The sequence below is a fragment of the Euphorbia lathyris genome, chromosome 1 (genome assembly GCF_963576675.1).
Source record: "Euphorbia lathyris chromosome 1, ddEupLath1.1, whole genome shotgun sequence".
Taxonomy (NCBI): domain Eukaryota; kingdom Viridiplantae; phylum Streptophyta; class Magnoliopsida; order Malpighiales; family Euphorbiaceae; genus Euphorbia; species Euphorbia lathyris.
In genome coordinates, this window is record NC_088910.1 from 6,911,741 (window position 1) to 6,927,995 (window position 16,255).

The window sequence follows — 16,255 nt, forward strand, 5'->3', positions numbered from 1 at the left end:
AATTGTTGACACTGTACACATTTTTTAAGCAAATCAGTTGCGTCCGAAGTCATCTCAGGCTAAAAAAACCCTAGAGTTGTGCTTTCCTTGCTAGAGCATCTCTGCCTTTATGTGCCCCATAGATTCCCTTATGAATTTCTTGTAAGATGAGTTTTCCTTCATCAAATTCGATGCATTTCAACCATAGTCGATCAAATGAACTTCGGTATAAGATGCCTTCAACCACCGAATGCCTTCCAGACTTTCTTTGGATCTTTACACTCTCTAACTTATCGTTAGCTAAAACACCCGTAAGTAAATAAGAATAGGGTGATACAATTCAGAAGACTTATCGATGGCCATGACTTCAATTTGATCAGTGCTTGGTGTGAGAATTCGTTTGATTCTACAAGCACAATTACTTGACCCATCCGGAGTCTAAGCAAGCTTCGCAAAATAGTCACCCTCCTCATTTTCTTCTCTCGGAATTCTTTGAACCTCCAAATTTCGGCATTCGGCCTTACTTTCCACCAACAAATTTTTGACAAACGCCAAGTATTTTTTCATTGATTCAGTTCGAGTTTCAAAATTTTCCGTCAATTGGCAGACTACCAACTGAGAATTGCTTTTCAAAACTGCCCTATTTGGCTTTATGATGTTCAAAATTCGTAATCCTTGCAACAAAGCTTCGTATTCTGCCACATTATTAGAAGCCGTGAAACTCAATGAGGCCGCATACCAAAGACTGATTCCTTGAGGCCCTCGCACAAAGACACCAATTCCTGATCCATCCTTATTTGAACTTCTATGAACAAACACTTCATAAACCTTCGACTTACCAGAAATTAAATTCGTGTCCTCTGGTACTTCTATAAAAAAATATGCCATTACTTGAGCCTTAAAATCCTTCCACGGTTCATACTTGATATCAAACTCAGTGAGTTTTAAAGGGCATTCAACAATCCTCCCTGAAGCGACATATTTGTTCGTACCATGATGAGTGGCTTTGAAAATAGTGTCTTAACTTCTGATCCGTAAATACGACTCGAAATGCCAATTTTTCCAACTTCGGATACTGAACTTCAGCTGACTTTAAAACCCTGCTCACATAATAAACAGGAAATTGCTCTGATCCTTCTTCTCTAATCAGCATCGTGCCCACTGCCTCCTCCGACACACTAATACATAAATATAATGTTTCATTCGGCAAGGGCCTACTCAAGAGTGGAGGTGTTGCTAAAAACTCTTTCAATTTTTCAAAAGATGCCTAACACTCACTGGTCCACTTAAAATTCTTCATCCCCTTCAAACTCTTATAGAATGGCATGCACCTTCTAGCAAAACAATAAATGAAACGTCCCGAAGCATTTATCTTTCCATTTAGCTTTTGAACATCGTTTATCTTTTTTGGTGCCTCCATGTTGATGATTGCCTGGATTTTGTCCGAATTCGCTTCGTTTCCTCTTTGTGAAATCATAAAACCCAAAAAATTTCCAGACGATACACCAAAGGTACATTTCTCCAGATTTAGTTTCAAGTTATGCTCTTGTAACGTAGCAAAAACTTTAGCCAAATCCGTTGCATGCTCCTCGACTGATCTGCTCTCAATGATCATGTCATCAACATATACCTCCACTTTATCACCAATAACATCTCCAAAAATCTTGTTTACCAGTCTTTGTTAAGTTGCACATGCATTTTTTAATCCCAAAGGCATCACGTTGTAACCATGAGTTCCTTCTTCAGTCCGAAAACAAACATTTGTAAGGTCTTTGGGATTCATAGGAATCTGATGGTACCCAGCTGCGACATCTAGAAGTGAATAGATTTTATGTCCAGTGGTTGAATCAATCAAAATGCCAATACAAGGAAGAGGATACGAATCTTTTGGACATGCCTTATTTAAATCTACAAAATCAACACACATCCTTCACTTGCCATTCGCTTTTTTCACTAACACTACATTAGTGATCCACTTTGCATAAACAACTTTCTTAATATACTTACAATCTAGCAGCTTCTTCACTTCGGCCTTAATCACCTATTGCTTCTCGAGGCTGTGATTTCTCAAATTTTGCTTGATTGACTTGGCTCCCTTCTAGATAATCAACAAGTGCATCATTAGGTCTGGCGAGACACATGTAATATCCATAGGACACCAGGAAAAATCATTCACATTTTCTTTCAAAGTATCAACGATATCTGCCTTCGGTTGCTTAGAGATACCTGAAGCCATTTGGACTTATTTACCTTTGGCCAACCACACAGTCTCCAAATCACCAACATGCTTTGCACGCTCACGCTCCTCAATTAAAGGATCCTGAATTGGATTCATTTTTAAAGATGCCAAATAAGTTTCTTATGCCACAACTTGATATGATTGAGCTACCAACATGCCCTCCTTAGTAGGAATTTCCCATGCCAAATGATGAATTAACAAAGCCCCTTCGGATTTGGCCAAAAGCGGTCGCCCTATGATAATGTTGTATGGAAGCGTAGAATCAATAACCAAAAGCTCTGCTCTCAACCTCCATTTAACTGGTCCATCACCAATTGAAATTTGCAAATATACACTTCCCAGTAAAGGCACCGAATGACCGAAATTTTCTACCAATGGTGAGATAGCAGGACTAAGCCGATCATGATCAAGATTCAAAACTTCAAAAGCCTTTCTTGCAATAATATTCACAGAGCTCCCAGTATCAATGAAGACTATGCGCCTTAAATTCCTCTACAATGGCTTCAATTACCAAGGCATCGTTATGTGCCTGTCAATTAAAACTTCCGAAAGAAAAATCTGCCCTTGAGCTAGAAATATTCTCTTTTCCCTTTTCCAACCTTCGGCGCATTGCAGAATGATCTCCCATTCCACCAACAATCACATTGATCACCCCCCCTCCTTAGAGGACGATCATTTTGATGTTTCTCCTTCGGCTCTTTAGCCTTTATAGCATTTTTGAGAAATTTGTCAAGCTTTCCTTCTTTTGCCGTTTTATTCAGCTCAACCGCCAACTGCCTACAATCTTCAGTATCGTGTCCTTCGCTTTTATGAAATTCACAATGTAAGCCGTTGTGCCTTCTTCTCGATGACTTGAGCTTAGGAGGATATTTAATATGCTTTCTATTACTCTCCACCCAATACATAACCTAAATTTGTTTGAAAGCAGCCGAAATGCGTGAAAAGCTTGTTCAATGCAAGAAGCTCCAACCAAGGATTAACTCTCAAGAGTTGTATCAGGTCCCAAAGCCTAAACGCTTGGAGAAGGGCATGTGATAGCATACAAGTAATATTAGATATACATGTCCTTATCTTAAATGAACTTGTACGTCTAGAATAAAGAAAACCGTCAGATCAAACTAAATAAGAATAAATATCATTAAGACACGTGGACTAATAGCATACCTTCTAAATCTTCTTCGAATGACCCCTAATTCACACATAGGATTAAGGAATTATGAATTGGGTATACTACCACCTGCCTAAAAGACATCCACCATCTAAGAGCTTACATGTGTCCTCCAAAAGAGCTAGACATACACCGTACTTCTAGATTTACCTCTAACATCTTTTAAATAGAACACAATTTTTTATGCTCAAAGTACATATAAACATCTATTATTATAATATATTCTCAATTAGTTAGTGCTTTCATCATATACTCTGCTAACTTAATCATCATAATTCGGTTGCTAGCCAGATCATAATTGAAAGTTGTTGGTCAGATCTCACATTGATCTTTTTCTATCTTACTTCAAGCATAGAAGAAGAATAGAGTACTATCGCCACATAGATTTAATCATATCAATTTGTAACAAATAACATTTGTCAAATACTTTAATAATTAGTGTCTAGAAGAGATCATTAGTCTTGACAATAATAATTGAGAAAATGAATATTATTAGTCAAGATAATCGTAATAAACTGTTAATATACATAAAATAAGTGTGAACCAATTATTTCTGTTTAGGAGTATATATTTCGAATCATTTGCACATATCGTTACGTATATATATTTTTCCAAAAATATTTAATGGTAAAGTCTAATAAAACATTGTACTTATATGTTTTATCTAACAACTATTTATAAAAATATTTTGTCCAATTATGTCTTTGTTTTGCTAAAATGATGTTCTTTTAATATCCTAGTACCATATTTATTATGAAACCATGTTATTTATTTTCAAAACTTATGATTTTTTGAGTTTTTTCACTAAACACTCACTTTCTCTCTCCTAAAAAACAATTAGATAATCTAAAAATTTAAAAGTTAAAGAATTATAATTACTTAAAAAAACATTAAATCTTTAAATTTTCCAATTTTAAAATCATTAATGCTTATTTTAATGGTAAGTTTCTTGTTTTAACAAATTGAAAAACCACAGTCATTCCTTCTCATCGCAAAGAAAAAAACTCAGTCCTCCATTTGTGCAAACAAAAAAACGTGAAATCGCAGTTTTCTAGACCTTACAATAATTGATTCTTTCAATATTATTTTAAATTGGGGACAGAATATTAACACATCACAACCAACTGATATCAATCTTATCTTTCCCACTTTCATTGGTCAGAGGACATCAGCGAGACATTAAATCATATGAAATCTTCTTATAATAAGTATTAAAATACTTCATATATTGTCACATGGAGATTATCCAGGTATCACTTGAATTATTTAAATACCATATCATATGGAATTGAAACATACACATTATCAGAAAAATGGACATGCAAATTCCCTCTTTTCCTATTATCTTAAGCTTCTTTCTTTTCATTTTTATGGTGTTAAAGATATGGAAAAAACACACCCGAAACATAGTCCTCCCTCCAGGGCCATGGAAATTTCCTATTTTAGGTAATATTCCTCAGATGTTCGGTGCTGAAATCCATCAATGCCTAAGCGATTTGGCTAAAATTTATGGACCTGTTATGAGCATTCAACAAGGCCAAGTTCCTGTAGTTGTCATTTCTTGTGCTGAAACTGCCCATGAGGTTCTCGGAACTCAGAGTGAAGCGTTCGCCGAACGACCAGCACCTCAGGTATATAGAGCTATCAATTTTTTACACGGTAATACAATTTACATGACACAGACCGATAATTAGCACCAAAGTTCACGTAAGTTTCTTACAATATTCTTAAAAAAAATGCTATAGTTGATACTTAGAAAAAAGTCCAAATAATTAGCACCGACTGTCAGAAATGCTATCGTTGATACTTAAAAAAAAAGTTAATTTAACTTTGGCTTTGTCGGGAAAATGATAAAAAAAAATTATATTATATATGATCAAAAAGAATATATGAGTCTAATAACATGGTTATAATATGTGATAATTAATTTTGACACTTCTAAATGCAGTCTCTTGAAACTACCCTTTATAACGGTGTTGGAATTGCATTTGCACCATATGGAGACTATTGGAGAGAAATGAGGAAAATTTCTACATTGGAGTTTTTGAGTGCTAAACGTGTTCAATCACTCCGATCACTCAGGGAAGAACAAGTCTAAAAAATGATCAAATTCCTTCGATTCCAAGGCGGATCACCTGTCAATCTTACAAACACTGTTGCTGATTTGACAAACACCGTCATGCTACTAGCTACATTTGGTGAAAATGGAAAAACAAAAGAACATTTGTTAACTATTCTCGAGAGTTTGAAGGACGCAGGAAAAATTGTTAGCATTGCCGATTTCTTCCCTTCTTTCAAATTCATTCAATATTTCACTAGTATAGCTATGTCAAGACTGAGAAGGTTGCATTCGGAGGCGGACCGGATGCTTGAAGACACCATACATGAACACAAAGCCAACACAAAGAATGATGATGGTGAAGTTGATAACTTTTTAGATGTTCTTTTAGATATGCAGAAGAAAGGAAACCTTAAAATACCGTTCACAAATGATTGCATCAAAGCCAGCATTGTGGTAAGTACATCCATAATATGTTTTTATGTAAATATTCCATCTACATTTTAGCTTAAACCTTATCAATTCCATTTATTAGTGAAATTTAAATCGCATGATAAAATGAGTTTGTGTTATATATGCATTAAGATGAAGGGATATTTGCTTGAAGAGGTGTGTTATATAGTATATAAAAATCATTCTTAAACCTAAACTGTTAGTTTAGAATGTAAGTTAATTGAATCTACATTCATTTGGATTATTCCATCATAGATCTGTTACAAATTCTGAATAGTTGAAATTACTGACAGGAATTATACATTTACTGATAGAAATCTATGTCTATGATTTTAAGTTTTTTTTTTTTATTTCTCGCATAGGTTGGGGTGAGACAGGTGTTGACCCATGTCTCTCGGCCTTTATTAACATATGTTGTCAAAATTTAACCACTCAACCACTCAGATATAAACAAAGACCTAACCTTATCATTCGATATTGCAGGAATTATTTACTGCTGGGAGCCATACATCCTCTATACTTATAGAATGGGCAATGTCGGAGTTGATGAGGAACCCTAAAACAATGAAAAAAGCACAAGAAGAGGTGAGACGAGTATTTGGAGAAAATGGAAACGTTGAGGAATCAAGAATCCAAGAATTGAACTACTTGAAATTAGTTATCAAAGAAACTTTCAGACTACGTCCTCCGGCATCCTTGATTACAAGAGAGTCTAGAGAAAGAACAAAAGTAGATGGATATGATATTTTTCCAAAAACTACAATTATGATCAATATTTGGGCTATGGGAAGAGACTCTAATGTTTGGATCGAACCTGAAAAGTTTTATCCAGAAAGATTTGAAGATAGTAAAATAGATTATAAAGGTGCAAATAAGGAACTAATACCATTTGGTGCGGGAAAAAGGATATGTCCAGGAATCTCATTAGCCACAACTTACGTGGAGCTTGTGCTTGCAAACTTGTTATATCATTTTGATTGGAAATTTCCTAATAGAATCACACCTGAAAATCTTGATATGGCTGAAGTTTTTCAAGGTGCCGCCTTGAGCAGAAAACACGACCTCAACTTGATTCCAATTCCTTTCGATCCCTTCCCCAAAAACTAATCATTTATCAACAAACTTGAAAGTGGAATAAAATGGAATAAAATGTTTCTCAACTCAGTTTCTTTTTCTTAAGAATTGTATGTTTCTTATTGTCATTATTAATTAATAAAAGTTTTTTTACTTTTGATTGTTTTTAAATTCATTTGTTTGTATTGTTGAAATTCCATAATATATATAATGTTTAAGACAAAACTTTTGGATGATGACCTAGCATCTCAACCGCCACCACTGCCACCCTTCACTCGTCGTCGTTTGCCTGCCGTCTTTAATGGTAGACCCAAGCTTGTCTTCCTCGGCCGCTCCTGAGGATTATCGAAACATAAGAACTCTCTTCAATTCAAAAATTCGGTTTCTATCGAATCACCTCCCACTATAAACCCCCACCCTCATTCATACGCCGGGGTGCTACGGAAACACTTTGTGGAAGCTCAGCCGTCATCTGCATCCATTACAGATATCGGGGGAATTAGAATCAGTGCGTATCTCTTAGTCGGCCTATGAAAATTGGATCGCTTTGTGTTCCAATTCTTGGATTGGGCGTTTGATTCTCATTAAGGGCGACACGCCATGGAAGGTTGCTGATTTAAAGGGCATAACAGAACCTTGATGTTTGATTTCGATTGAAAGAGGTTACTTTCATGTTATTCTTAATTCCATAGAGGAAAAAAAACATGGTTTTTGCACGCGGCATCATCAGCACTAAGCCTGAGACATTTCGTCTCCAACCATGGGTGCCCGATTTTGACCCATTCGCTGAAAAATCGACAAATGCTCAAGTCTGGGTAAAACTCTACTTTTTACCCTGTGAATAATGGGATGTGAAAATTTTGTCTAATATTGCTAAATGTATTAGAGGATTGCTACGTTTTGACAAAGCTACACTAGATGGGGATCTCGGGCACTTTTCTAGAATGTTGTTGGATGTGGATTTAGACGCGGAGCTACCAGTTAAATTAGGAATTGAAAGAGATGGAAAGCAACTATGCATTGAGGTTGTATATGAGAAGCTCCCTAGCTTTTGTAGGTATGCTCCTCAATTGGGCATATGGCCTATGATTGCAGAAGAAATAAAAAAACCACCGCAAGGGGATAGGAGAAAGGAGAATGATACAACTAATCAGGTTAAGCGGCTGCCTAAAAGGACCACTAGTTTTGAGATTCTTGTTACCCGAATTCTACAAAGAATTGAATCAGATACCAGGGGGCTTGATACAAGTGTTTCAGTATCTAATAATCAAAAGAAAGCTACTCCAAACGCTAATATTCTGGTAGATTCCTCTATTGTTTTTCCAAATAGTCCTCAAGGGGCTGGTGAGGAATTCATTCTCGATATGCCAGAGCGACCTCAATCACTGGTTAATGACAATCTAATCTTGTTTAAGCCTAGGATCTCTCCTAGAGATGACTTGGAATCACCATCAATAGGAACAAAATCACGGGCTGACTCGGTGGAAGATGAAGAAGCGGAGCCTGAAGGGATATTTCAAACTGTTCACCATAAAACAGACAGACAAAAAGAGAACGTGCAGCCGGTACAGACGCAACAACTCGGCCTCGCCGAGCTAGTAAAATACCTATTCATTTTAAATGAATGTTTTATATGGGAATTGCAGATGTATTCTTAACCAGGATACCAAATGTCATTTATCTAATTTGTGTTTCCAACATAAGCCGAATTTTGCTTGCTTAGCTGAACCAATGGTTCATTTTGACAAAACTGAACCTTCCTACTGGTTTCATTTAGGCCTAACTTTTATTGTAAAAAATTATAAAGATACACCATCTCTATGGGTGTTTTCCACATCGAAGTTTTTGAATTATATTACAGTTTTAACGTGCTATGAACAATATGTGGTACTAATCAATTACCAGGTCGCTGGGTAGTAATGGGAGATTTCAATGCTGTGCTCGGCTCACATGAAAAAAGGGTGGATGCTAGCTGCTCATCCTTGTAGGGACTTTAGAAATTTTGTGGAGAGTGGGGATCTAAATAAAGGAATCATTACATGCTTGTATTTCACTTGGTGTAATGGGAGACGTGGTATCGCTAGGGTGGAAAGCTAGCTTGATAGAGCTATGTTTTCAACCGACTTTATAGAGTTCTAGGATGTGGTTAACAACACCGTCATGGCTAGGCACCATTCTGATCACTGTCCGTTTTTGGTAAGATGCAACAGTGGGTATGTGACTCATGGTAGATTCAAATTTCAAAAAATGTGGATTGGGCACCCTAGTCTTCGAGAATTAGTTACAGGGTATTGGAAGAGCAGACAAATCAGCTTACCCCAATGCAGTTGTTGGGCGAAAAACTCAAAGGGCGTCGACTAGTTCTACACAACTAGAATATGGAAACTTTTGGGAATTTAGACCTCAACATCAAGGAGGCAGAAACTTATTTAGCACATGTACAATCAAACTTTGAATCAGTGGGTTTTTCTGATGAATTGCATTTTCGTGAACTTGAGGCTCACACGCGTCAAGATGAGGCGATGAAAAGAAAGCATACCTACATAAAGGAAAAAAGTGGCATAAAGTGGTTGACTGTTGGAGATAGAAACAGTGCCTTCTTCCATCGAATGGCCACTATCACACTATACCATAAAACCCCTAATGCAACCAAATTTGAATTTGTTGCATGAAAATTGATGCATTAAATGAGTTTATTTTGTTGTATTTCAATAATGTTGCATTTATGTTGAAATAATCTTCAAATTAGCAAAATTATTAAAAAATATGCAACAAAAATATTCATTGTTGCTTGACATGTTGCTTATAAGCAAGTTAATCCAACAATTTGTTTAAATTGTACAAAAAATAAGGTAAAACCGAGAAAGCAACAAAATTATAATTGTTGCATTGACATTTAAGTGATCCAATGCAAAAAAAAAAAACTAACAAATATATAATATTGCAGTCAAAAGAATTTACTATTTTATTAATATATATAAATATTAAATTTTGAGAACAATTATAATATTAAATTTTGGAAACAATTATATAATATTAAATATTAATATTTTTATTAATATTTAAACTTGTAAAAGAAATTTTTTAATTTTTATTAGACCTTAGCATGGGCCAGGCTCGGGCTCGGACTCGGCTCGAACGATGATATTACCAAGTCCAGCCCAACCCGTAATAAATTTAATCGGGCTCGGGCTCGGACTGGGCTCGGGCCTAAGATATGAATCCCAAGCCCGAACATTCAAACCCATCTATATTTATATATATTATAATTTATACTTATATATTATAATTAAAATAAATATATATATTATAATTAATATAAATATCAAAGTTAAAACTTAATATATATATATATATATATATATATATATATCGGACCGGGCCGATGTAAAATTTGTAAAGCCCAAGCCCGTTCATTTTTTGACGAGCTTAGGTCGGGCAGGACTTGATAATATCATCGTTCATTCTGGGGAAAATTAGTCGAGAAGAACTAGGGATGCAACTGGGACAGAGAATACCCGTACCCGTTGGGGCCTTGCCCTGTTTTTGGCAGGGATGAGATTGGTCCCCGTAGGCAGGTACGCGACGGGATCAGGAAATGGTATCCCCGTACTTAGGGATGACAACGGGTAGTATACCCGCGGGTACCCGACATTATCCGACCCTAATGGGACTTCCCGAACCTTGGTTTAGAGGGTATGAGACGGTTATGAGATTAAGAATACTACCCGTCATGGATATGGGAAGACCCCTGGATACACGGTATATATCTAACGGGTACCTGTTACCCGCTACCCATTTCCCTTATATATAAAAAAAAAAAAAGAAATTTCCGACGTTACACGCTACCCATTTCCCTCAAATATGTAAAAAAAAAAATTAATATACATACCTATGGGACTCAAACCCATACTCTTCTAATTGTTAGAATTTGGCATTACCACTTTGCCACCTTGCTATTTTGGTTTACATGTAAATCGTAACTTTTATATTATATTAATTTCGTTATTATTCATATAAAATAAAACCCTAAAATTACAGCAACCACATCGTTTGTTCTCTTCTATTCTCTCCTCAAACTCTCGAACTTCTTCCGCCTCTGAGCCTCTCCTCCACTTCTCCATTGCTCTTCTCCCTCCCTCACCGCCTCTCTTCCACTTGTCTCCATTGATTTTCTCACTGCCGGCGCCGTCAACACCGTGCCGCCATCATCTGGTCGTCGGAGGCCCTCGGCTTGATGACTGTTACTTGCTTCGACTCATCGTGAAAGGTATGCACCGAAAACTTTAATGGAAAGAATTACCAATTCAAATTATTATGAATGAAATTACCAATTCAAATTATTATGAATGAAATTACCAATAAAATTTAATGGAAAGAATTACCAATTCCTAAAATTATTATGAATGAAATTATTCCAACAACTTGGAGCTGGAGCTATTAGAAGGAAAACTTTACAATCATCCAATGAAGGACATTTTAGTTGTATGAATTAAATGACTCAGGGGTATATTCTTGGACAATAGAGCATTGTTTGTGTGTGTTTCAATCGAGGAATTATTCATGTGTTTAACTGGTAAGACAGGGGTATATTCTTGGATCCTGCTAGAAACCTTATGTATTTATTGACCATGTTCTCATGAGAGTAATGGATAGTATATTGAGATGCATTATCCTACATTGTCATTTGATCCGGTTACTTCACTACACATTAATAAAAATTAACTATATGGTCTATATTTCTGTGTTTGGTTAACTTGTGTTTACTTTGAACTGGTTTTTTTTTTTTTTTTGAAGTTGTAAGAAGTCTCTGTTTTATACAGGTTTGTGACATTGAGAAAGATGTTGTTGTGTTAAAATCTGGAGAACGACTTGATGTTTCAGAAATTGGTTTACTTGTTACTGTTGGTGTTCTGATGGTGAAGGTATGGCTTGAATCTCTTTTTGTGGTTCATGAATTCATGAAATCTCTAAGGTCAACAATCTGCTTCAGGTATACCTTACACCTACAATTGATTTGCTTTCCACAGGGGATGAACTTGTCAAGCCAACAACAACTTGTCTAGGTCGTGGCCAGGTAATACATTGTGGAAATCTTCAATTTCCTCAAGAGCAATATGATTGTTACTGATTACATTAGTAAGTTCTTAGTTTGAATCAGCAAACTCTTTTTTTATATGGATATATATATTTTTGGACTATTAGCCTTGCCAATGGCCTGCCCTGGTGGAAAATAGTTACAAATGCAATGGTTTCAAAATTACATCTGATCATCATTCCTAGTTGGAAATTTCAATAGTAAAACAGAATCAACTCTAATTTTCTCTGGGAAAAGATGTATAAAGAGAATGCTTTTTTCAATGTGCAAGTATTGATATGTGAAGCTTTGGAGAATTTGAAGGGGTATACCTAAAATCATGTGAAGTTTTGTGCTTTGTTGTTGTTTTTATTCAACTGTCGCCCTCATAGTTGTTTCTGTCTTATTTTTTACCCAAGTTCTCAAAAACCCTGATGTTATCATTGAAATATTTTACCTTTCTTAATATTAGCTATTGTTCATTGAAATATTAAAGGTGAAGATTGCTAATTTGACATCTTTCTACTCCAATTCTTTGCTTGGTCATAACTTTCTTATTTATTCTTTTACAATTCTGTTGTTTTATTTGTGCAATATACTCTTTTTGGATTTCTTTACATCTATCTACTGAGTTAGAACTCATGCCTGCATAGAGATAGCAAAATTCTCTTCTAATATCTCTGCAACTATACTTATGGTATGACTAATGCCCTATGTTTCGTTGTCAACGAGTAATTTCAAGTCTTATTATGTAATGTCATTACTAATCTTGATAAACTGAGATAAATTTGTTGTTCAAGTTAGATTAATACTTTCATGGACTTGATTGTAAAAAGACAAATACTCCTCTTACAGTTTTTGTTCATTTGAACAACATTATTTTCAAATGCAGGTCACTTTCTTCGAGCAAGGCACCATACCTAGTGTATCACAGGATGGCAGATTTATTATGGAGACTTCATTCAAAGTATGCCTTTATTTTGTGAAAGAGCTAATTAGAAGTCCCAATAGTTGTTGTTTCTTATTTAATTGCAGATTATGTTCTCTACATGACTTAGCACTGATTCCAAATTCTAATCTCATAGAGGTCTGACTCTATTTAAAAGTAAAAGAAAATTAGTGGGTCTTTGACTAGGATACATTAGGTATATGTTTTTCCTTCGTTATTTATGTAACTTCTATTATTGAAATCTTCAATCTTTTCATCAATATTTCATATCCATGCTTATTCCTTCATCAAAACTTTGGGGTCATGCAGGTCTTATACTGTTTGTCAATCATTCATACTCTTAGTTGATCCTGAGTTGAGGCTTGCTGTCGAGCTTTTTGGTCTACAGGGACCTGCCTGGGAAGAGGAGAAGCTAACGAGTGTCATCGATGAAAGATTATGGTTTCTTAGAATTTGAAAACTATGTATTGGACATATATTATGAGACTCCTATCTTATTTTGTAAGAGATCTTATTTTATTTTGTAAGAGATTCTGTATGTATGACTTGGATCATTGTTTGTAAATATATTTGGCATATTTTATATTACACTTTCCGAAATTAATCAAAAGTTGCATTTATTACAGGTTTGAATTATTAAAAATATTGCAACAAAAAGATGCAAATTAATTTCAATTATAAATGTTGCAAAATCGATTAAATTGTTGCAAAAGTCATAAAATTTGTTGCACTAAGTAATATAAATGTTGCATTAGAAGTAATATTTGTGTTGCATAAACTATTAAAATTGTTGCAAATTAAATAAATTAGTTGCATTCGATTTAATGCAACAATAATTATTTGTTGCATTTTTTTATAAATTTGTTGCTTTTATTAAAAATTTGTTGCAACTAATTAAAAAATATCCAACAATTGTTAGTTGTTGCTACTACTTACAAATTGTTGCATTAGCAAATAATGCTACAGGAGCTTCCGCAACAATTGGATTTTTGTTGCGTTTGGCCTATTTTTGGCCTACTGCAACTCAAAAATGGGTCTAAGCCAACAATTTCACTTGGTTGCAGTAGGAGTTTTATGGTGTAGTGTCAGGAAGTTTGGGATTGGTATACATGCTCTGCAAATCGACGGTCAGGTTGTAACTGATATGGCTCGAATCTCTGCACATATAACTGATTTTTATACCTCTCTATTTCATAATGAGGTAGGTCCGCCAGTGAATTATGTTGAAGTCTTTGACGTAATTCCGAGACTGGTCTCTAACGAGGAGAACGATAGTTTGGTCAGAGTGCCGGATCCTTCTGAAATTCATAGGATCATATTTGACATGGATTACAGCAGTGCTCCGAGTCCAGATGGTTTCACTGGTGCCTTTTACCAGGATTTTTGGGATGTAGTCGGGAATGATGTTGTCGCGATGGTTACTAGTTTTTTCACATCTGGAGCTTTGACACCGGGCCTGAATTCTAGCAATATGGTATTGCTACCTAAAATTGAAAGGGCAATGTCAATTGAGCAATTTAGGCCAATTGCTATGAGCAATTTTGGTTACAAAATTATTGCAAAAATATTGGCTGAGAGCCTTCACAATTTGCTTCCCGGGTGATCTCAAGTAATCAATTTAGCTTTCTCAATGGTTGAAACATACATCAATGTATTGCAATGGCTTTGAAAGGCACAAACATGTTGAATAAACACTGCTTTGGCGGTAATATGTCCTTAAAAATTTATATACGGAAAGCTTTTGATACGCTGAATTGGAACTTTCTGCCGGCCGTGTTAGAGGCTTTTGGGTTCTCCCTGCAATTTAGAGATTGGATCCTCAATATGTTTTCGTCTGCTAGAATTTCTATCTTGACAGGGTCTACTGCTACGGGCTACTTCAATTGCTCTAAAGGAGTGTGGCAAGGAGATCCTCTATCCCCTCTACTTTTTGCAATTGTGGAGGACTTCCTCAGTCGCTGGTTGCTCCGGCTTAGTGATCTATTACCTATGGGTTACTCTAAGATATTCAATTTCCCAACCCATGTACTCTATGCAGAAGATGCTCTTCTCTTCTGCAAGGTCTCAATTGCAAATATGCAGGTTATTCGTGATGTCTTTCGCCTTTATGGATCGATCTTGGGCCAGAATGTTAATTGGGAAAATCAAAATTATTTCTAGGACCTAGTATCTCGAATAGGCACAGTTCACAACTAGTTGGGCTAATAAATATGCATAGAGGTGCTCTTCCATTCAAATATCTAGGCATCCCGTTGTTTATTGGCGCCCCTAAGACTAGGCATCTACAAAGGCTTACGAATAGAGTCCTTGCACAATTCTCTAAATGGAAAGGGACACCCTCTTGATGGCGGTTAGGATTGCTTTGGTGAATTCGGTTATCAATGGAAGTTTTATACACTCTTTTATCGTCTATAAATGGTTGATGGCTTGCTTAAAGCGGATCTCAAGTTGCATACAGAACTGTGTGGACATGATCTATTAAGTCAAAAAAATTAATTGTGGTACCTTGGCGGATCTGTTGTCGAAAATTCCAGGAAAATGGACTGGGTATAAAAAACATACAACTCTTAAATAAGGCTTTGATAGGCAAGCTAGCCTGGGGGGTCATTCATGGTAAATCCTTTTGTTTTAAACTTCTACATTCTCGTTTTCTCTATGTAGGCAGGCGCAGGATGCGATTATGAATTCGACAATATGGTGCTCAATTAAAGCCTTTTTTTGCACTATTAATTCCAATTGTTTTTGGTGGATCGGCAGACGATCAAACCTTAATTTCTGGAATGGAAAATGGCTTAGCCCTCTTGTGTTTGTTCAAATTAATTTGCCTCCCAAGGAGCAGTGTCGCCGTATGAATGGCGTTGATGAATTTTTAGGCGATGCGGGTTGGGAATATTTACCAGCTCTTCCACATGAAATTGTGCGGCAAATCAAACAAGTAAGCCGCAGTATTGACGAAGAGGACCGGTGTATTTGGAATCCATCAGTGAAGGGGGATTTTAGCTCACGATTCTTCTACGAGTGGCTACAACCAATGGGGAAAATCCAGTCTTGGAACCATTTTATCTGGGGCAAGCATATTCCACCTGCTAAATCCCTAATTTGTTGGAGGGAACTGCTCGTATTTCTTCTTACTCATGACAGGTTAAACGCTCGTGGAATGAACATTGTTTCTCGCTGCTATTTGTGTGAATCGGCAGTTAAAACGGGTCAACAACTATTTCTAGAATGTATTTTTGCGTAGGAGATTTGGAGGGCTG

General features: G+C 36.0%; 1 long non-coding RNA gene and 1 pseudogene across 2 annotated transcripts; both read left to right on the plus strand.

Annotated features, from left to right (window-relative positions):
• The first annotated feature begins 4,699 nt into the window (after nucleotides 1-4,699).
• On the plus strand, nucleotides 4,700-7,005 carry LOC136216731 (cytochrome P450 726A27-like; annotated as a pseudogene).
• Nucleotides 7,006-11,043: 4,038 nt separating this feature from the next.
• On the plus strand, nucleotides 11,044-13,563 carry LOC136210908 (uncharacterized). Of its 2 annotated transcripts, none has more exons than XR_010678253.1 (5): nucleotides 11,044-11,242; nucleotides 11,796-11,897; nucleotides 11,966-12,049; nucleotides 12,942-13,016; nucleotides 13,308-13,563. It is a non-coding gene; the product is annotated as an uncharacterized lncRNA (long non-coding RNA). The 2 variants fall into 2 exon arrangements; XR_010678260.1 differs by having other exon boundaries at nucleotides 12,003-12,049.
• The last annotated feature ends 2,692 nt before the right edge of the window (nucleotides 13,564-16,255 follow it).